This window comes from Hypomesus nipponensis, chromosome 20 (assembly GCF_054491055.1).
Source record: "Hypomesus nipponensis isolate SF chromosome 20, ASM5449105v1, whole genome shotgun sequence".
In the NCBI taxonomy this organism is placed as follows: domain Eukaryota; kingdom Metazoa; phylum Chordata; class Actinopteri; order Osmeriformes; family Osmeridae; genus Hypomesus; species Hypomesus nipponensis.
Genome location: NC_140380.1, coordinates 4,266,511 through 4,280,452, shown reverse-complemented (window position 1 = coordinate 4,280,452; position 13,942 = coordinate 4,266,511). Strand labels below are relative to the sequence as shown.

Genomic DNA, 13,942 nt, shown 5'->3' with positions numbered 1-13,942 from the left:
GTGCAGGTGTGTGTGTCAGTGCAGAAGGAGAGGAATGGTCAACATGATGCTTCTGCTGCACTGTAACCAAGCAATACTGAAATTAACAAAAGCTTTATTGCTTTTGTTAAATGTATATTAACCAGCTAGATGCTGTAATTAAGGCATTATTGTTGTTATATATTTAAGCTACACTTGGTAAATGTAGGTCAAATCAAACAACCCCTTTTTATCATCAAAAGATTGCAACTCCACTGATAAGTGTCTGTACAATTTATTTATATATTTGCTGTTATTGGAGTTCATTGAGATGGTGAAAACATTGACTCATGGCCTTATCTAGCTTCCAAAGAAAGCTTGATGATAAAGTAATACATATTACAGGGCATCAAATTGATGTTACTGGAACACTAAACAAGGAAGCGATTATCTTTACTGTAAACACCACACAAATATATTGATGGGTTTTTATGACTCAAAAATAAAGAAAAATAATAACAAATAAAATACACATCATGTTCTATATCTGAGGAAGAATCAACAGCATACAATGTACAACAACTGACATTTAACATTTCATAGTGAATTCATATTACAATACTATTGCATCAATCACAAAGATTGAAAAACTGTAATTGATTACATAACATTCTGACAGTTGATCTGATTGATTAACATTTTTAGTACAGTTAATCCCTTGACTATAACATCAATACTGTGGACATAACATACTTGGCTGGAATAAAGTTAGCTTTAATAATGCCTCTTTTTAATAACGCCTATTTTAGCTTTTTGAACTCTTTCTTCAGATTGATGAACAGCCTATATCTAAAATCATTTTGTAGACATAACAATGGATTTTGCCATGCATGGACATACTATCCACAACCGAAGTGTGTTACGGCATGCTTTAATATCGCCTATAGTCTACTCGTGCAATGCTTGGTAGCTCTATCATTGTTCCGTATCAAGTGCGGCATATGTTTCATTGCGGGTAAAAATCCGATTTACAAACACAAAGCTCCCATTCTGAAGGGGTACGGGTTATAGAAAATGCGCCTTGTTTTCCAAAAAATACGGTATACATGTAAACGGCATTAATGTCCCACACTATAAATAAGATGCTTGCATTTGTCTTATTGCACAGATCAAAGCTGTCAACTTCTGTAAGTTAAATGTAAGTGTCTTTTTTGTCAGTGCAGGAAATCTTTGTAAATTCAAGAATAAACCGAAATGGAATATATGCCACACTTGATACGGGAACAATGATACCAAGCACTGCACGAGTATAGGCAAGCATGCCATTGTGTAACACACTTCAAAAACGAGTGTAAGTAAGTGCGTTTACCTTTAGACGCATGAGTTCTAAATATTCCTGACCGGGAATCAAACCCAAGTCATGGCAGTAAGAGCGCCTAATCCTATTCACTAGACCACCAGGGAAAGCTTGGCTTCCTCTGCTCGCTGTCAAAGATGAGGACCAAGTTGCAAAATTAAGCCAATCATTCAAGCCAGTCAGTGATTTCTAAGTTCCCTGACCAGGAATTGAACCTGAGCCGCAGCAGTGAAAGTGCCAAATCTTAGCCACTAGACCACCAGGGAGACACCTCTACCATGTGCAGTTTCCCCACCATACACCACGTCCTCCTAAACATCGCTCTCTCCGTCTCAGACCTGCTCCAACATCCGAACCTCCTCCTCTTCGCCAGCCAATTCCAATCCTTTCTCCTCAATCCGCTCTGTCATTTGGACGTCCCCCCAGAACCAGGACTGAAAAATGGAAGGAAACGCTGGGAGACGTGTGCCAAAACTCCCCGTGAAGAAGAGGAATCTTCCTGTGATCTGTCAACGGGAGTTTGGGAAACAAAGGCAACAACTCTGGTGGGACTCCAACCCACGACCTTTGGCTTTTCTTTGCCCTGCCTCGAAGTGGTGGCATGACTCACTTTGAGGAAGCAATCAGAGCTTGATTTCGCCAGTTGTGTAAAAGAGTGAGCTCCCACTGCGTGCGCAAGAAAGACCCAATTTTTTCCCAAAGGAGGGCCACACATAATGTCCCCTGACCCCGACGTGATTTAAACACGCAACCTTCTGATCTGGAGTCAGACGCGCTACCGTTGCGCCACGAGGCCTACGTGCATGCAAGGAGGCAACATTCTGACGTGGACTCTGAGGTGCAAACGCTGTGCCACAAAGCGAGTTGAGAGTAGCAACTATGGCGTGAACGCCATCGGGAATGACTTTCCGATGGACGTCGCCAAGCTTCTCCTGGGATTCAACGAGATTAGTGCCTGTGCAACACTACCTGAACGATTCCACAGAAGAAGCCCCCAAAAAACGCAATCCTAATTGCAACCTGACTGAGATCACGCACACTCAGTCTCGTGGCGCCTGCAGCTGTTCATTGAAACCAATCTCATAACCAGTTCAAAATCAAACTTGCTCACGCCATCCGTATTGACCTTACTTGAACAGATTAATTGTCAAAGATCTTATTTTGACGCGTGCGTGTTCACTCGTGTTGACAATTGGCAAAGTATTTCTATTCTTCAACGAGCAAACCCCTCTACACTTGCCAAGGGTTCGTGTGGGCAAGGACATTTACACGCGGAGGTTCCACGAAATACCCTGTGTTTCATGTGCTCCCAGAGCCTGGATAGCTCAGTCGTCAGAGCATCAGACTTTTAATCTGAGGGTCTAGGGTTCAAGTCCCTGTTCGGGTGGCGTGTGTTCAAACTACACAGCGTTTGAGACAAAGCATGCTAAAAGCCAGCTGTCACCAAGCTTTTGGCCTCACCTAAAGTTCCCTGACCGGGAATCGAACCCAGGCCGCAGCCGTGAGAGCGCCGTATCCTAGACCACCAGGGAGAGGCTTCAGAGACCCTTGCGTCAGCAGAGGCTGAATTCTTGCGTATCTGAACTGGAGAGAGAATGGGGGATGGCATGCCATGCTGGCCAGAAAAAAATCTCCCCCCTTCACTAGCTCAGTTGGTAGAGCGGAGGACTGTAGGTCATAACACGGTTGGGAATCCTTGGGTCGCTAGTTCAAATCCGGCTCGAAGGAGGGATGTTTTTGGGGTCTGACGGCAAGGCTGCTCTATCAGCCAGGAGACCTACCATTTTAAAAGAGCTCTAAAAACAGGTTTCCCTGACCGGGAATCGAACCCGGGCCGTTGCGGGTAAAGCGCCGAATCCTAGCCACTAGACCACCAGGGAGAGCTTGGCTTCATCTGCTCGCTGTCAAAGATGAGGAGCAAGTTGCAAAATGAAGCCAGTCAAAAGGCAAAGACTTCCACCGAACCTTAAGTTCCCTGACCGGGAATCGAACCCGGGCCGCGGCGGTGAAAGCGCCGAATCCTAGCCACTAGACCACCAGGGAGACACGTCAAAGGGGCCTGCGTCAGCAAGTGCTTTTTTTCTTTCGTGTCTGAACTGGAGGATGGGAGATGGCGTGCCTTGCTCGCAAATAAAGCATCGCACTTGCTCACCCTTCGATAGCTCAGTTGGTAGAGCGGAGGACTGTAGGTCAAACACGGTTAGAAATCCTTAGGTCGCTGGTTCAAATCCGGCTCGAAGGAGGGATGTTTTGGCGTATAAATCTGGCCACGATGCATTAAGGCTAGCGCTTGAGACCCCCACCCCCCCCCTAATTTTGAGAGAGGTCTAAAAACTGTTTTCCCTGACCGGGAATCGAACCCTGGCCGCAGTGGTGAGAGCGCCGAATCCTAGACCACCAGGGAGAGCTTGGCTTCTTCTGCTCGCTGTCAAAGATGAGGAGCAAGTTGCAAAATGAAGCCTGTCAAAAGGAAAAGACTTCCACCAAACCTTAAGTTCCCTGACCGGGAATCGAACCCGGGCCGCAGCGGTGAAAGCCCAGAATCCTAGCCACTAGACCACCAGGGAGACACGTTAAAGACGCCTGCGTCAGCAAGGGCTTTTTTTCTTTCGTGTCTGAACTGGAGGATGGGAGATGGCGTGCCTTGCTCGCAAATAAAGCATCTCACTTGCTCACCCTTCGATAGCTCAGTTGGTAGAGCGGAGGACTGTAGGTCAAACACGGTTAGAAATCCTTAGGTCGCTGGTTCAAATCCGGCTCGAAGGAGGGATGTTTTGGCGTAGAAATCTGGCCACGATGCATTAAGGCTAGCGCTGGAGACCCCCACCAATTTTGAGAGAGGTCTAAAAACTGTTTTCCCTGACCGAGAATCGAACCCGGGCCGCGGCGGTGAAAGCGCCGAATCCTAGCCACTAGACCACCAGGGAGACACGTCAAAGGCGCCTGCGTCAGCAAGTGCTTTTTTTCTTTCGTGTCTGAACTGGAGGATGGGAGATGGCGTGCCTTGCTCGCAAATAAAGCATCTCACTTGCTCACCCTACGATAGCTCAGTTGGTAGAGCGGAGGACTGTAGGTCAAACACGGTTAGAAATCCTTAGGTCGCTGGTTCAAATCCGGCTCGAAGGAGGGATGTTTTGGCGTAGAAATCTGGCCACGATGCATTAAGGCTAGCGCTGGAGACCCCCACCAATTTTGAGAGAGGTCTAAAAACAGTTTTCCCTGACCGGGAATCGAACCCGGGCCGCGGCGGTGAGAGCGCCGAATCCTAGCCACTAGACCACCAGGGAGAGCTTGGCTTCCTCTGCTCGCTGTCAAAGATGAGGAGCAAGTTGCAAAATGAAGCCAGTCAAAAGGCAAAGACTTCCAACGAACCTTAAGTTCCCTGACCGGGAATCGAACCCGGGCCGCGGCGGTGAAAGCGCCGAATCCTAGCCACTAGACCACCAGGGAGACACGTCAAAGGCGCCTGCGTCAGCAAGTGCTTTTTTTCTTTCGTGTCTGAACTGGAGGATGGGAGATGGCGTGCCTTGCTCGCAAATAAAGCATCTCACTTGCTCACCCTTCGATAGCTCAGTTGGTAGAGCGGAGGACTGTAGGTCAAACACGGTTAGAAATCCTTAGGTCGCTGGTTCAAATCCGGCTCGAAGGAGGGATGTTTTGGCGTAGAAATCTGGCCACGATGCATTAAGGCTAGCGCTTGAGACCCCCACTCCCCCCAATTTTGAGAGAGGTCTAAAAACTGTTTTCCATGACCCGGAATCGAACCCGGGCCGCGGCTGTGAGAGCGCCGAATCCTAGCCACTAGACCACCAGGGAGAGCTTGGCTTCCTCTGCTCGCTGTCAAAGATGAGGAGCAAGTTGCAAAATGAAGCCTGTCAAAAGGCAAAGACTTCCACCGAACCTTAAGTTCCCTGACCGGGAATCGAACCCGGGCCGCGGCGGTGAAAGCGCCGAATCCTAGCCCCTAGACCACCAGGGAGACACGTTAAAGACGCCTGCGTCAGCAAGGGCTTTTTTTCTTTCGTGTCTGAACTGGAGGATGGGAGATGGCGTGCCTTGCTCGCAAATAAAGCATTTCACTTGCTCACCCTTCGATAGCTCAGTTGGTAGAGCGGAGGACTGTAGGTCAAACACGGTTAGAAATCCTTAGGTCGCTGGTTCTAATCCGGCTCGAAGGAGGGATGTTTTGGCGTAGAAATCTGGCCACGATGCATTAAGGGTAGCGCTGGAGACCCCCACCAATTTTGAGAGAGGTCTAAAAACTGTTTTCCCTGACCGGGAATCGAACCCGGGCCGCGGCGGTGAAAGCGCCGAATCCTAGCCACTAGACCACCAGGGAGACACGTCAAAGGCGCCTGCGTCAGCAAGGGCTTTTTTTCTTTCGTGTCTGAACTGGAGGATGGGAGATGGCGTGCCTTGCTCGCAAATAAAGCATCTCACTTGCTCACCCTTCGATAGCTCAGTTGGTAGAGCGGAGGACTGTAGGTCAAACACGGTTAGAAATCCTTAGGTCGCTGGTTCAAATCCGGCTCGAAGGAGGGATGTTTTGGCGTAGAAATCTGGCCACGATGCATTAAGGCTAGCGCTGGAGACCCCCCCCAATTTTGAGAGAGGTCTAAAAACTGTTTTCCCTGACCGGGAATCGAACCCGGGCCGCGGCGGTGAGAGCGCTGAATCCTAGCCACTAGACCACCAGGGAGAGCTTGGCTTCCTCTGCTCGCTGTCAAAGATGAGGAGCAAGTTGCAAAATGAAGCCAGTCGAAAGGCAAAGACTTCCAACGAACCTTAAGTTCCCTGACCGGGAATCGAACCCGGGCCGCGGCGGTGAAAGCGCCGAATCCTAGCCACTAGACCACCAGGGAGACACGTCAAAGGCGCCTGCGTCAGCAAGTGCTTTTTTTCTTTCGTGTCTGAACTGGAGGATGGGAGATGGCGTGCCTTGCTCGCAAATAAAGCATCTCACTTGCTCACCCTTCGATAGCTCAGTTGGTAGAGCGAAGGACTGTAGGTCAAACACGGTTAGAAATCCTTAGGTCGCTGGCTCGAAGGAGGGATGTTTTGGCGTAGAAATCTGGCCACGATGCATTAAGGCTAGCGCTTGAGACCCCCACCCCCCCCCTAATTTTGAGAGAGGTCTAAAAACTGTTTTCCCTGACCGGGAATCGAACCCGGGCCGCAGTGGTGAGAGCGCCGAATCCTAGACCACCAGGGAGAGCTTGGCTTCCTCTGCTCGCTGTCAAAGATGAGGAGCAAGTTGCAAAATGAAGCCTGTCAAAAGGAAAAGACTTCCACCAAACCTTAAGTTCCCTGACCGGGAATCGAACCCAGGCCGCGGCGGTGAAAGCGCCGAATCCTAGCCACTAGACCACCAGGGAGACACGTCAAAGAGGCCTGCAAGGGCTTTTTTTCTTTCGTGTCTGAACTGGAGGATGGGAGATGGCGTGCCTTGCTCGCAAATAAAGCATCTCACTTGCTCACCCTTCGATAGCTCAGTTGGTAGAGTGGAGGACTGTAGGTCAAACACGGTTAGAAATCCTTAGGTCGCTGGTTCAAATCTGGCTCGAAGGAGGGATGTTTTGGCGTAGAAATCTGGCCACGATGCATTAAGGCTAGCGCTTGAGACCCCCACTCCCCCCAATTTTGAGAGAGGTCTAAAAACTGTTTTCCATGACCCGGAATCGAACCCGGGCCGCGGCTGTGAGAGCGCCGAATCCTAGCCACTAGACCACCAGGGAGAGCTTGGCTTCCTCTGCTCGCTGTCAAAGATGAGGAGCAAGTTGCAAAATGAAGCCTGTCAAAAGGCAAAGACTTCCACCGAACCTTAAGTTCCCTGACCGGGAATCGAACCCGGGCCGCGGCGGTGAAAGCGCCGAATCCTAGCCCCTAGACCACCAGGGAGACACGTTAAAGACGCCTGCGTCAGCAAGGGCTTTTTTTCTTTCGTGTCTGAACTGGAGGATGGGAGATGGCGTGCCTTGCTCGCAAATAAAGCATTTCACTTGCTCACCCTTCGATAGCTCAGTTGGTAGAGCGGAGGACTGTAGGTCAAACACGGTTAGAAATCCTTAGGTCGCTGGTTCTAATCCGGCTCGAAGGAGGGATGTTTTGGCGTAGAAATCTGGCCACGATGCATTAAGGGTAGCGCTGGAGACCCCCACCAATTTTGAGAGAGGTCTAAAAACTGTTTTCCCTGACCGGGAATCGAACCCGGGCCGCGGCGGTGAAAGCGCCGAATCCTAGCCACTAGACCACCAGGGAGACACGTCAAAGGCGCCTGCGTCAGCAAGGGCTTTTTTTCTTTCGTGTCTGAACTGGAGGATGGGAGATGGCGTGCCTTGCTCGCAAATAAAGCATCTCACTTGCTCACCCTTCGATAGCTCAGTTGGTAGAGCGGAGGACTGTAGGTCAAACACGGTTAGAAATCCTTAGGTCGCTGGTTCAAATCCGGCTCGAAGGAGGGATGTTTTGGCGTAGAAATCTGGCCACGATGCATTAAGGCTAGCGCTGGAGACCCCCCCCAATTTTGAGAGAGGTCTAAAAACTGTTTTCCCTGACCGGGAATCGAACCCGGGCCGCGGCGGTGAGAGCGCTGAATCCTAGCCACTAGACCACCAGGGAGAGCTTGGCTTCCTCTGCTCGCTGTCAAAGATGAGGAGCAAGTTGCAAAATGAAGCCAGTCGAAAGGCAAAGACTTCCAACGAACCTTAAGTTCCCTGACCGGGAATCGAACCCGGGCCGCGGCGGTGAAAGCGCCGAATCCTAGCCACTAGACCACCAGGGAGACACGTCAAAGGCGCCTGCGTCAGCAAGTGCTTTTTTTCTTTCGTGTCTGAACTGGAGGATGGGAGATGGCGTGCCTTGCTCGCAAATAAAGCATCTCACTTGCTCACCCTTCGATAGCTCAGTTGGTAGAGCGAAGGACTGTAGGTCAAACACGGTTAGAAATCCTTAGGTCGCTGGCTCGAAGGAGGGATGTTTTGGCGTAGAAATCTGGCCACGATGCATTAAGGCTAGCGCTTGAGACCCCCACCCCCCCCCTAATTTTGAGAGAGGTCTAAAAACTGTTTTCCCTGACCGGGAATCGAACCCGGGCCGCAGTGGTGAGAGCGCCGAATCCTAGACCACCAGGGAGAGCTTGGCTTCCTCTGCTCGCTGTCAAAGATGAGGAGCAAGTTGCAAAATGAAGCCTGTCAAAAGGAAAAGACTTCCACCAAACCTTAAGTTCCCTGACCGGGAATCGAACCCAGGCCGCGGCGGTGAAAGCGCCGAATCCTAGCCACTAGACCACCAGGGAGACACGTCAAAGAGGCCTGCAAGGGCTTTTTTTCTTTCGTGTCTGAACTGGAGGATGGGAGATGGCGTGCCTTGCTCGCAAATAAAGCATCTCACTTGCTCACCCTTCGATAGCTCAGTTGGTAGAGTGGAGGACTGTAGGTCAAACACGGTTAGAAATCCTTAGGTCGCTGGTTCAAATCCGGCTCGAAGAAGGGATGTTTTGGTGTAGAAATCTGGCCACGATGCATTGAGGCTAGCGCTGGAGACCCCCACCAATTTTGAGAGAGGTATAAAAACAGTTTTCCCTGACCGGGAATCGAACCCGGGCCGCGGCGGTGAGAGCGCCGAATCCTAGCCACTAGACCACCAGGGAGAGCTTGGCTTCCTCTGCTCGCTGTCAAAGATGAGGAGCAAGTTGCAAAATGAAGCCTGTCAAAAGGCAAAGACTTCCACCGAACCTTAAGTTCCCTGACCGGGAATCGAACCCAGGCCGCGGCGGTGAAAGCGCCGAACCCTAGCCACTAGAGCACCAGGGAGACACGTCAAAGACGCCTGCGTCAGCAAGGGCTTTTTTTCTTTCGTGTCTGAGCTGGAGGATGGGAGATGGCGTGCCTTGCTCGCAAATAAAGCATCTCACTTGCTCACCCTTCGATAGCTCAGTTGGAAGAGCGGAGGACTGTAGGTCAAACACGGTTAGAAATCCTTAGGTCGCTGGTTCAAATCCGGCTCGAAGGAGGGATGTTTTGGCGTAGAAATCTGGCCACGATGCATTAAGGCTAGCGCTTGAGACCCCCACTCCCCCCAATTTTGAGAGAGGTCTAAAAACTGATTTCCATGACCGGGAATCGAACCCGGGCCGCGGCTGTGAGAGCGCCGAATCCTAGCCACTAGACCACCAGGGAGAGCTTGGCTTCCTCTGCTCGCTGTCAAACATGAGGAGCAAGTTGCAAAATGAAGCCTGTCAAAAGGCAAAGACTTCCACCGAACCTTAAGTTCCCTGACCGGGAATCGAACCCGGGCCGCGGCGGTGAAAGCGCCGAAACCTAGCCCCTAGACCACCAGGGAGACACGTTAAAGACGCCTGCATCAGCAAGGGCTTTTTTTCTTTCGTGTCTGAACTGGAGGATGGGAGATGGCGTGCCTTGCTCGCAAATAAAGCATCTCACTTGCTCACCCTTCGATAGCTCAGTTGGTAGAGCGGAGGACTGTAGGTCAAACACGGTTAGAAATCCTTAGGTCGCTGGTTCAAATCCGGCTCGAAGGAGGGATGTTTTGGCGTAGAAATCTGGCCACGATGCATTAAGGCTAGCGCTGGAGACCCCCACCAATTTTGAGAGAGGTCTAAAAACAGTTTTCCCTGACCGGGAATCGAACCCGGGCCGCGGCGGTGAGAGCGCCGAATCCTAGCCACTAGACCACCAGGGAGAGCTTGGCTTCCTCTGCTCGCTGTCAAAGATGAGGAGCAAGTTGCAAAATGAAGCCTGTCAAAAGGCAAAGACTTCCACCGAACCTTAAGTTCCCTGACCGGGAATCGTACCCGGGCCGCGGCGGTGAAAGCGCCGAATCCTAGCCACTAGAGCACCAGGGAGACACGTCAAAGACGCCTGCGTCAACAAGGGCTTTTTTTCTTTCGTGTCTGAACTGGAGGATGGAGATGGCGTGCCTTGCTCGCAAATAAAGCATCTCACTTGCTCACCCTTCGATAGCTCAGTTGGTAGAGCGGAGGACTGTAGGTCAAACACGGTTAGAAATCCTTAGGTCGCTGGCTCGAAGGAGGGATGTTTTGGCGTAGAAATCTGGCCACGATGCATTAAGGCTAGCGCTTGAGACCCCCACCCCCCCCCTAATTTTGAGAGAGGTCTAAAAACTGTTTTCCCTGACCGGGAATCGAACCCGGGCCGCAGTGGTGAGAGCGCCGAATCCTAGACCACCAGGGAGAGCTTGGCTTCCTCTGCTCGCTGTCAAAGATGAGGAGCAAGTTGCAAAATGAAGCCTGTCAAAAGGAAAAGACTTCCACCAAACCTTAAGTTCCCTGACCGGGAATCGAACCCAGGCCGCGGCGGTGAAAGCGCCGAATCCTAGCCACTAGACCACCAGGGAGACACGTCAAAGAGGCCTGCAAGGGCTTTTTTTCTTTCGTGTCTGAACTGGAGGATGGGAGATGGCGTGCCTTGCTCGCAAATAAAGCATCTCACTTGCTCACCCTTCGATAGCTCAGTTGGTAGAGTGGAGGACTGTAGGTCAAACACGGTTAGAAATCCTTAGGTCGCTGGTTCAAATCCGGCTCGAAGAAGGGATGTTTTGGTGTAGAAATCTGGCCACGATGCATTGAGGCTAGCGCTGGAGACCCCCACCAATTTTGAGAGAGGTATAAAAACAGTTTTCCCTGACCGGGAATCGAACCCGGGCCGCGGCGGTGAGAGCGCCGAATCCTAGCCACTAGACCACCAGGGAGAGCTTGGCTTCCTCTGCTCGCTGTCAAAGATGAGGAGCAAGTTGCAAAATGAAGCCTGTCAAAAGGCAAAGACTTCCACCGAACCTTAAGTTCCCTGACCGGGAATCGAACCCAGGCCGCGGCGGTGAAAGCGCCGAACCCTAGCCACTAGAGCACCAGGGAGACACGTCAAAGACGCCTGCGTCAGCAAGGGCTTTTTTTCTTTCGTGTCTGAGCTGGAGGATGGGAGATGGCGTGCCTTGCTCGCAAATAAAGCATCTCACTTGCTCACCCTTCGATAGCTCAGTTGGAAGAGCGGAGGACTGTAGGTCAAACACGGTTAGAAATCCTTAGGTCGCTGGTTCAAATCCGGCTCGAAGGAGGGATGTTTTGGCGTAGAAATCTGGCCACGATGCATTAAGGCTAGCGCTTGAGACCCCCACTCCCCCCAATTTTGAGAGAGGTCTAAAAACTGATTTCCATGACCGGGAATCGAACCCGGGCCGCGGCTGTGAGAGCGCCGAATCCTAGCCACTAGACCACCAGGGAGAGCTTGGCTTCCTCTGCTCGCTGTCAAACATGAGGAGCAAGTTGCAAAATGAAGCCTGTCAAAAGGCAAAGACTTCCACCGAACCTTAAGTTCCCTGACCGGGAATCGAACCCGGGCCGCGGCGGTGAAAGCGCCGAAACCTAGCCCCTAGACCACCAGGGAGACACGTTAAAGACGCCTGCATCAGCAAGGGCTTTTTTTCTTTCGTGTCTGAACTGGAGGATGGGAGATGGCGTGCCTTGCTCGCAAATAAAGCATCTCACTTGCTCACCCTTCGATAGCTCAGTTGGTAGAGCGGAGGACTGTAGGTCAAACACGGTTAGAAATCCTTAGGTCGCTGGTTCAAATCCGGCTCGAAGGAGGGATGTTTTGGCGTAGAAATCTGGCCACGATGCATTAAGGCTAGCGCTGGAGACCCCCACCAATTTTGAGAGAGGTCTAAAAACAGTTTTCCCTGACCGGGAATCGAACCCGGGCCGCGGCGGTGAGAGCGCCGAATCCTAGCCACTAGACCACCAGGGAGAGCTTGGCTTCCTCTGCTCGCTGTCAAAGATGAGGAGCAAGTTGCAAAATGAAGCCTGTCAAAAGGCAAAGACTTCCACCGAACCTTAAGTTCCCTGACCGGGAATCGTACCCGGGCCGCGGCGGTGAAAGCGCCGAATCCTAGCCACTAGAGCACCAGGGAGACACGTCAAAGACGCCTGCGTCAACAAGGGCTTTTTTTCTTTCGTGTCTGAACTGGAGGATGGAGATGGCGTGCCTTGCTCGCAAATAAAGCATCTCACTTGCTCACCCTTCGATAGCTCAGTTGGTAGAGCGGAGGACTGTAGGTCAAACACGGTTAGAAATCCTTAGGTCGCTGGTTCAAATCCGGCTCGAAGGAGGGATGTTTTGGCGTAGAAATCTGGCCACGATGCATTAAGGCTAGCGCTTGAGACCCCCACCCCCCCCAATTTTGAGAGAGGTCTAAAAACTGTTTTCCCTGACCGGGAATCGAACCCTGGCCGCGGCGGTGAAAGCGCCGAATCCTAGCCACTAGACCACCAGAGAGACACGTCAAAGGCGCCTGCGTCAGCAAGTGCTTTTTTTCTTTCGTGTCTGAACTGGAGGATGGGAGATGGCGTGCCTTGCTCGCAAATAAAGCATCTCACTTGCTCACCCTTCGATAGCTCAGTTGGTAGAGCGGAGGACTGTAGGTCAAACACGGTTAGAAATCCTTAGGTCGCTGGTTCAAATCCGGCTCGAAGGAGGGATGTTTTGGCGTAGAAATCTGGCCACGATGCATTAAGGCTAGCGCTTGAGACCCCCACCCCCCCCAATTTTGAGAGAGGTCTAAAAACTGTTTTCCCTGACCGGGAATCGAACCCGGGCCGCGGCGGTGAGAGCGCCGAATCCTAGCCACTAGACCACCAGGGAGACACGTCAAAGGCGCCTGCGTCAGCAAGTGCTTTTTTTCTTTCGTGTCTGAACTGGAGGATGGGAGATGGCGTGCCTTGCTCGCAAATAAAGCATCTCACTTGCTCACCCTTCGATAGCTCAGTTGGTAGAGCGGAGGACTGTAGGTCAAACACGGTTAGAAATCCTTAGGTCGCTGGTTCAAATCCGGCTCGAAGGAGGGATGTTTTGGCGTAGAAATCTGGCCACGATGCATTAAGGCTAGCGCTTGAGACCCCCACCCCCCCCAATTTTGAGAGAGGTCTAAAAACTGTTTTCCCTGACCGGGAATCGAACCCGGGCCGCGGCTGTGAGAGCGCCGAATCCTAGCCACTAGACCACCAGGGAGAGCTTGGCTTCCTCTGCTCGCTGTCAAAGATGAGGAGCAAGTTGCAAAATGAAGCCTGTCAAAAGGCAAAGACTTCCACCGAACCTTAAGTTCCCTGACCGGGAATCGAACCCGGGCCGCGGCGGTGAAAGCGACGAATCCTAGCCACTAGACCACCAGGGAGACACGTCAAAGGCGCCTGCGTCAGCAAGTGCTTTTTTTCTTTCGTGTCTGAACTGGAGGATGGGAGATGGCGTGCCTTGCTCGCAAATAAAGCATCTCACTTGCTCACCCTTCGATAGCTCAGTTGGTAGAGCGGAGGACTGTAGGTCAAACACGGTTAGAAATCCTTAGGTCGCTGGTTCAAATCCGGCTCGAAGAAGGGCTGTTTTGGCGTAGAAATCTGGCCACGATGCATTAAGGCTAGCGCTTGAGACCCCCACCCCCCCAATTTTGAGAGAGGTCTAAAAACTGTTTTCCCTGACCGGGAATCGAACCCGGGCCGCAGCGGTGAAAGCGCCGAATCCTAGCCACTAGACCACCAGGGAGACACATCAAAGGCGCCTGCGTCAGCAAGTGCTTTTTTTCTTTCGTGTCTGAACTGGA

The 13,942-nt window shown here is 51.5% G+C and overlaps 48 non-coding genes across 48 annotated transcripts; 20 read left to right on the top strand and 28 right to left on the bottom strand.

Moving 5' to 3' along the window:
- Positions 1-2,039: 2,039 nt before the first annotated feature.
- trnaw-cca (transfer RNA tryptophan (anticodon CCA)) lies at positions 2,040-2,111 on the bottom strand. The gene has a single exon. It is a non-coding gene; the product is annotated as a tRNA-Trp (tRNA).
- A 518-nt stretch (positions 2,112-2,629) lies between these two features.
- On the top strand, positions 2,630-2,702 carry trnak-uuu (transfer RNA lysine (anticodon UUU)). Its single transcript has one exon. It is a non-coding gene; the product is annotated as a tRNA-Lys (tRNA).
- A 584-nt stretch (positions 2,703-3,286) lies between these two features.
- Positions 3,287-3,358, bottom strand: trnae-uuc (transfer RNA glutamic acid (anticodon UUC)). The gene has a single exon. It is a non-coding gene; the product is annotated as a tRNA-Glu (tRNA).
- A 109-nt stretch (positions 3,359-3,467) lies between these two features.
- trnay-gua (transfer RNA tyrosine (anticodon GUA)) lies at positions 3,468-3,557 on the top strand. The gene is given in 2 exon segments: positions 3,468-3,504; positions 3,522-3,557. It is a non-coding gene; the product is annotated as a tRNA-Tyr (tRNA).
- Positions 3,558-3,810: 253 nt separating this feature from the next.
- trnae-uuc (transfer RNA glutamic acid (anticodon UUC)) lies at positions 3,811-3,882 on the bottom strand. The gene has a single exon. It is a non-coding gene; the product is annotated as a tRNA-Glu (tRNA).
- A 109-nt stretch (positions 3,883-3,991) lies between these two features.
- On the top strand, positions 3,992-4,081 carry trnay-gua (transfer RNA tyrosine (anticodon GUA)). The gene is given in 2 exon segments: positions 3,992-4,028; positions 4,046-4,081. It is a non-coding gene; the product is annotated as a tRNA-Tyr (tRNA).
- An 89-nt stretch (positions 4,082-4,170) lies between these two features.
- On the bottom strand, positions 4,171-4,242 carry trnae-uuc (transfer RNA glutamic acid (anticodon UUC)). The gene has a single exon. It is a non-coding gene; the product is annotated as a tRNA-Glu (tRNA).
- Positions 4,243-4,351: 109 nt separating this feature from the next.
- On the top strand, positions 4,352-4,441 carry trnay-gua (transfer RNA tyrosine (anticodon GUA)). The gene is given in 2 exon segments: positions 4,352-4,388; positions 4,406-4,441. It is a non-coding gene; the product is annotated as a tRNA-Tyr (tRNA).
- Positions 4,442-4,530: 89 nt separating this feature from the next.
- On the bottom strand, positions 4,531-4,602 carry trnae-cuc (transfer RNA glutamic acid (anticodon CUC)). Its single transcript has one exon. It is a non-coding gene; the product is annotated as a tRNA-Glu (tRNA).
- Positions 4,603-4,693: 91 nt separating this feature from the next.
- trnae-uuc (transfer RNA glutamic acid (anticodon UUC)) lies at positions 4,694-4,765 on the bottom strand. Its single transcript has one exon. It is a non-coding gene; the product is annotated as a tRNA-Glu (tRNA).
- Positions 4,766-4,874: 109 nt separating this feature from the next.
- trnay-gua (transfer RNA tyrosine (anticodon GUA)) lies at positions 4,875-4,964 on the top strand. Its single transcript is given in 2 exon segments — positions 4,875-4,911; positions 4,929-4,964. It is a non-coding gene; the product is annotated as a tRNA-Tyr (tRNA).
- Positions 4,965-5,222: 258 nt separating this feature from the next.
- On the bottom strand, positions 5,223-5,294 carry trnae-uuc (transfer RNA glutamic acid (anticodon UUC)). Its single transcript has one exon. It is a non-coding gene; the product is annotated as a tRNA-Glu (tRNA).
- Positions 5,295-5,403: 109 nt separating this feature from the next.
- trnay-gua (transfer RNA tyrosine (anticodon GUA)) lies at positions 5,404-5,493 on the top strand. The gene is given in 2 exon segments: positions 5,404-5,440; positions 5,458-5,493. It is a non-coding gene; the product is annotated as a tRNA-Tyr (tRNA).
- Positions 5,494-5,582: 89 nt separating this feature from the next.
- trnae-uuc (transfer RNA glutamic acid (anticodon UUC)) lies at positions 5,583-5,654 on the bottom strand. The gene has a single exon. It is a non-coding gene; the product is annotated as a tRNA-Glu (tRNA).
- Positions 5,655-5,763: 109 nt separating this feature from the next.
- Positions 5,764-5,853, top strand: trnay-gua (transfer RNA tyrosine (anticodon GUA)). Its single transcript is given in 2 exon segments — positions 5,764-5,800; positions 5,818-5,853. It is a non-coding gene; the product is annotated as a tRNA-Tyr (tRNA).
- Positions 5,854-5,942: 89 nt separating this feature from the next.
- Positions 5,943-6,014, bottom strand: trnae-cuc (transfer RNA glutamic acid (anticodon CUC)). Its single transcript has one exon. It is a non-coding gene; the product is annotated as a tRNA-Glu (tRNA).
- Positions 6,015-6,105: 91 nt separating this feature from the next.
- trnae-uuc (transfer RNA glutamic acid (anticodon UUC)) lies at positions 6,106-6,177 on the bottom strand. Its single transcript has one exon. It is a non-coding gene; the product is annotated as a tRNA-Glu (tRNA).
- A 441-nt stretch (positions 6,178-6,618) lies between these two features.
- Positions 6,619-6,690, bottom strand: trnae-uuc (transfer RNA glutamic acid (anticodon UUC)). The gene has a single exon. It is a non-coding gene; the product is annotated as a tRNA-Glu (tRNA).
- Positions 6,691-6,793: 103 nt separating this feature from the next.
- trnay-gua (transfer RNA tyrosine (anticodon GUA)) lies at positions 6,794-6,883 on the top strand. Its single transcript is given in 2 exon segments — positions 6,794-6,830; positions 6,848-6,883. It is a non-coding gene; the product is annotated as a tRNA-Tyr (tRNA).
- Positions 6,884-7,141: 258 nt separating this feature from the next.
- trnae-uuc (transfer RNA glutamic acid (anticodon UUC)) lies at positions 7,142-7,213 on the bottom strand. Its single transcript has one exon. It is a non-coding gene; the product is annotated as a tRNA-Glu (tRNA).
- Positions 7,214-7,322: 109 nt separating this feature from the next.
- Positions 7,323-7,412, top strand: trnay-gua (transfer RNA tyrosine (anticodon GUA)). The gene is given in 2 exon segments: positions 7,323-7,359; positions 7,377-7,412. It is a non-coding gene; the product is annotated as a tRNA-Tyr (tRNA).
- Positions 7,413-7,501: 89 nt separating this feature from the next.
- On the bottom strand, positions 7,502-7,573 carry trnae-uuc (transfer RNA glutamic acid (anticodon UUC)). Its single transcript has one exon. It is a non-coding gene; the product is annotated as a tRNA-Glu (tRNA).
- Positions 7,574-7,682: 109 nt separating this feature from the next.
- Positions 7,683-7,772, top strand: trnay-gua (transfer RNA tyrosine (anticodon GUA)). The gene is given in 2 exon segments: positions 7,683-7,719; positions 7,737-7,772. It is a non-coding gene; the product is annotated as a tRNA-Tyr (tRNA).
- Positions 7,773-7,861: 89 nt separating this feature from the next.
- trnae-cuc (transfer RNA glutamic acid (anticodon CUC)) lies at positions 7,862-7,933 on the bottom strand. The gene has a single exon. It is a non-coding gene; the product is annotated as a tRNA-Glu (tRNA).
- Positions 7,934-8,024: 91 nt separating this feature from the next.
- On the bottom strand, positions 8,025-8,096 carry trnae-uuc (transfer RNA glutamic acid (anticodon UUC)). The gene has a single exon. It is a non-coding gene; the product is annotated as a tRNA-Glu (tRNA).
- Positions 8,097-8,537: 441 nt separating this feature from the next.
- Positions 8,538-8,609, bottom strand: trnae-uuc (transfer RNA glutamic acid (anticodon UUC)). Its single transcript has one exon. It is a non-coding gene; the product is annotated as a tRNA-Glu (tRNA).
- A 103-nt stretch (positions 8,610-8,712) lies between these two features.
- trnay-gua (transfer RNA tyrosine (anticodon GUA)) lies at positions 8,713-8,802 on the top strand. Its single transcript is given in 2 exon segments — positions 8,713-8,749; positions 8,767-8,802. It is a non-coding gene; the product is annotated as a tRNA-Tyr (tRNA).
- An 89-nt stretch (positions 8,803-8,891) lies between these two features.
- On the bottom strand, positions 8,892-8,963 carry trnae-cuc (transfer RNA glutamic acid (anticodon CUC)). Its single transcript has one exon. It is a non-coding gene; the product is annotated as a tRNA-Glu (tRNA).
- A 272-nt stretch (positions 8,964-9,235) lies between these two features.
- Positions 9,236-9,325, top strand: trnay-gua (transfer RNA tyrosine (anticodon GUA)). Its single transcript is given in 2 exon segments — positions 9,236-9,272; positions 9,290-9,325. It is a non-coding gene; the product is annotated as a tRNA-Tyr (tRNA).
- Positions 9,326-9,583: 258 nt separating this feature from the next.
- On the bottom strand, positions 9,584-9,655 carry trnae-uuc (transfer RNA glutamic acid (anticodon UUC)). Its single transcript has one exon. It is a non-coding gene; the product is annotated as a tRNA-Glu (tRNA).
- A 109-nt stretch (positions 9,656-9,764) lies between these two features.
- trnay-gua (transfer RNA tyrosine (anticodon GUA)) lies at positions 9,765-9,854 on the top strand. Its single transcript is given in 2 exon segments — positions 9,765-9,801; positions 9,819-9,854. It is a non-coding gene; the product is annotated as a tRNA-Tyr (tRNA).
- An 89-nt stretch (positions 9,855-9,943) lies between these two features.
- trnae-cuc (transfer RNA glutamic acid (anticodon CUC)) lies at positions 9,944-10,015 on the bottom strand. Its single transcript has one exon. It is a non-coding gene; the product is annotated as a tRNA-Glu (tRNA).
- A 603-nt stretch (positions 10,016-10,618) lies between these two features.
- trnae-uuc (transfer RNA glutamic acid (anticodon UUC)) lies at positions 10,619-10,690 on the bottom strand. The gene has a single exon. It is a non-coding gene; the product is annotated as a tRNA-Glu (tRNA).
- Positions 10,691-10,793: 103 nt separating this feature from the next.
- trnay-gua (transfer RNA tyrosine (anticodon GUA)) lies at positions 10,794-10,883 on the top strand. Its single transcript is given in 2 exon segments — positions 10,794-10,830; positions 10,848-10,883. It is a non-coding gene; the product is annotated as a tRNA-Tyr (tRNA).
- An 89-nt stretch (positions 10,884-10,972) lies between these two features.
- On the bottom strand, positions 10,973-11,044 carry trnae-cuc (transfer RNA glutamic acid (anticodon CUC)). Its single transcript has one exon. It is a non-coding gene; the product is annotated as a tRNA-Glu (tRNA).
- A 272-nt stretch (positions 11,045-11,316) lies between these two features.
- Positions 11,317-11,406, top strand: trnay-gua (transfer RNA tyrosine (anticodon GUA)). The gene is given in 2 exon segments: positions 11,317-11,353; positions 11,371-11,406. It is a non-coding gene; the product is annotated as a tRNA-Tyr (tRNA).
- A 258-nt stretch (positions 11,407-11,664) lies between these two features.
- On the bottom strand, positions 11,665-11,736 carry trnae-uuc (transfer RNA glutamic acid (anticodon UUC)). The gene has a single exon. It is a non-coding gene; the product is annotated as a tRNA-Glu (tRNA).
- Positions 11,737-11,845: 109 nt separating this feature from the next.
- On the top strand, positions 11,846-11,935 carry trnay-gua (transfer RNA tyrosine (anticodon GUA)). The gene is given in 2 exon segments: positions 11,846-11,882; positions 11,900-11,935. It is a non-coding gene; the product is annotated as a tRNA-Tyr (tRNA).
- An 89-nt stretch (positions 11,936-12,024) lies between these two features.
- Positions 12,025-12,096, bottom strand: trnae-cuc (transfer RNA glutamic acid (anticodon CUC)). Its single transcript has one exon. It is a non-coding gene; the product is annotated as a tRNA-Glu (tRNA).
- Positions 12,097-12,367: 271 nt separating this feature from the next.
- trnay-gua (transfer RNA tyrosine (anticodon GUA)) lies at positions 12,368-12,457 on the top strand. The gene is given in 2 exon segments: positions 12,368-12,404; positions 12,422-12,457. It is a non-coding gene; the product is annotated as a tRNA-Tyr (tRNA).
- Positions 12,458-12,552: 95 nt separating this feature from the next.
- Positions 12,553-12,624, bottom strand: trnae-uuc (transfer RNA glutamic acid (anticodon UUC)). Its single transcript has one exon. It is a non-coding gene; the product is annotated as a tRNA-Glu (tRNA).
- A 109-nt stretch (positions 12,625-12,733) lies between these two features.
- Positions 12,734-12,823, top strand: trnay-gua (transfer RNA tyrosine (anticodon GUA)). The gene is given in 2 exon segments: positions 12,734-12,770; positions 12,788-12,823. It is a non-coding gene; the product is annotated as a tRNA-Tyr (tRNA).
- Positions 12,824-12,918: 95 nt separating this feature from the next.
- trnae-cuc (transfer RNA glutamic acid (anticodon CUC)) lies at positions 12,919-12,990 on the bottom strand. The gene has a single exon. It is a non-coding gene; the product is annotated as a tRNA-Glu (tRNA).
- A 109-nt stretch (positions 12,991-13,099) lies between these two features.
- On the top strand, positions 13,100-13,189 carry trnay-gua (transfer RNA tyrosine (anticodon GUA)). The gene is given in 2 exon segments: positions 13,100-13,136; positions 13,154-13,189. It is a non-coding gene; the product is annotated as a tRNA-Tyr (tRNA).
- A 95-nt stretch (positions 13,190-13,284) lies between these two features.
- On the bottom strand, positions 13,285-13,356 carry trnae-cuc (transfer RNA glutamic acid (anticodon CUC)). The gene has a single exon. It is a non-coding gene; the product is annotated as a tRNA-Glu (tRNA).
- Positions 13,357-13,447: 91 nt separating this feature from the next.
- Positions 13,448-13,519, bottom strand: trnae-uuc (transfer RNA glutamic acid (anticodon UUC)). The gene has a single exon. It is a non-coding gene; the product is annotated as a tRNA-Glu (tRNA).
- Positions 13,520-13,628: 109 nt separating this feature from the next.
- trnay-gua (transfer RNA tyrosine (anticodon GUA)) lies at positions 13,629-13,718 on the top strand. Its single transcript is given in 2 exon segments — positions 13,629-13,665; positions 13,683-13,718. It is a non-coding gene; the product is annotated as a tRNA-Tyr (tRNA).
- A 94-nt stretch (positions 13,719-13,812) lies between these two features.
- Positions 13,813-13,884, bottom strand: trnae-uuc (transfer RNA glutamic acid (anticodon UUC)). Its single transcript has one exon. It is a non-coding gene; the product is annotated as a tRNA-Glu (tRNA).
- Positions 13,885-13,942: the final 58 nt, after the last annotated feature.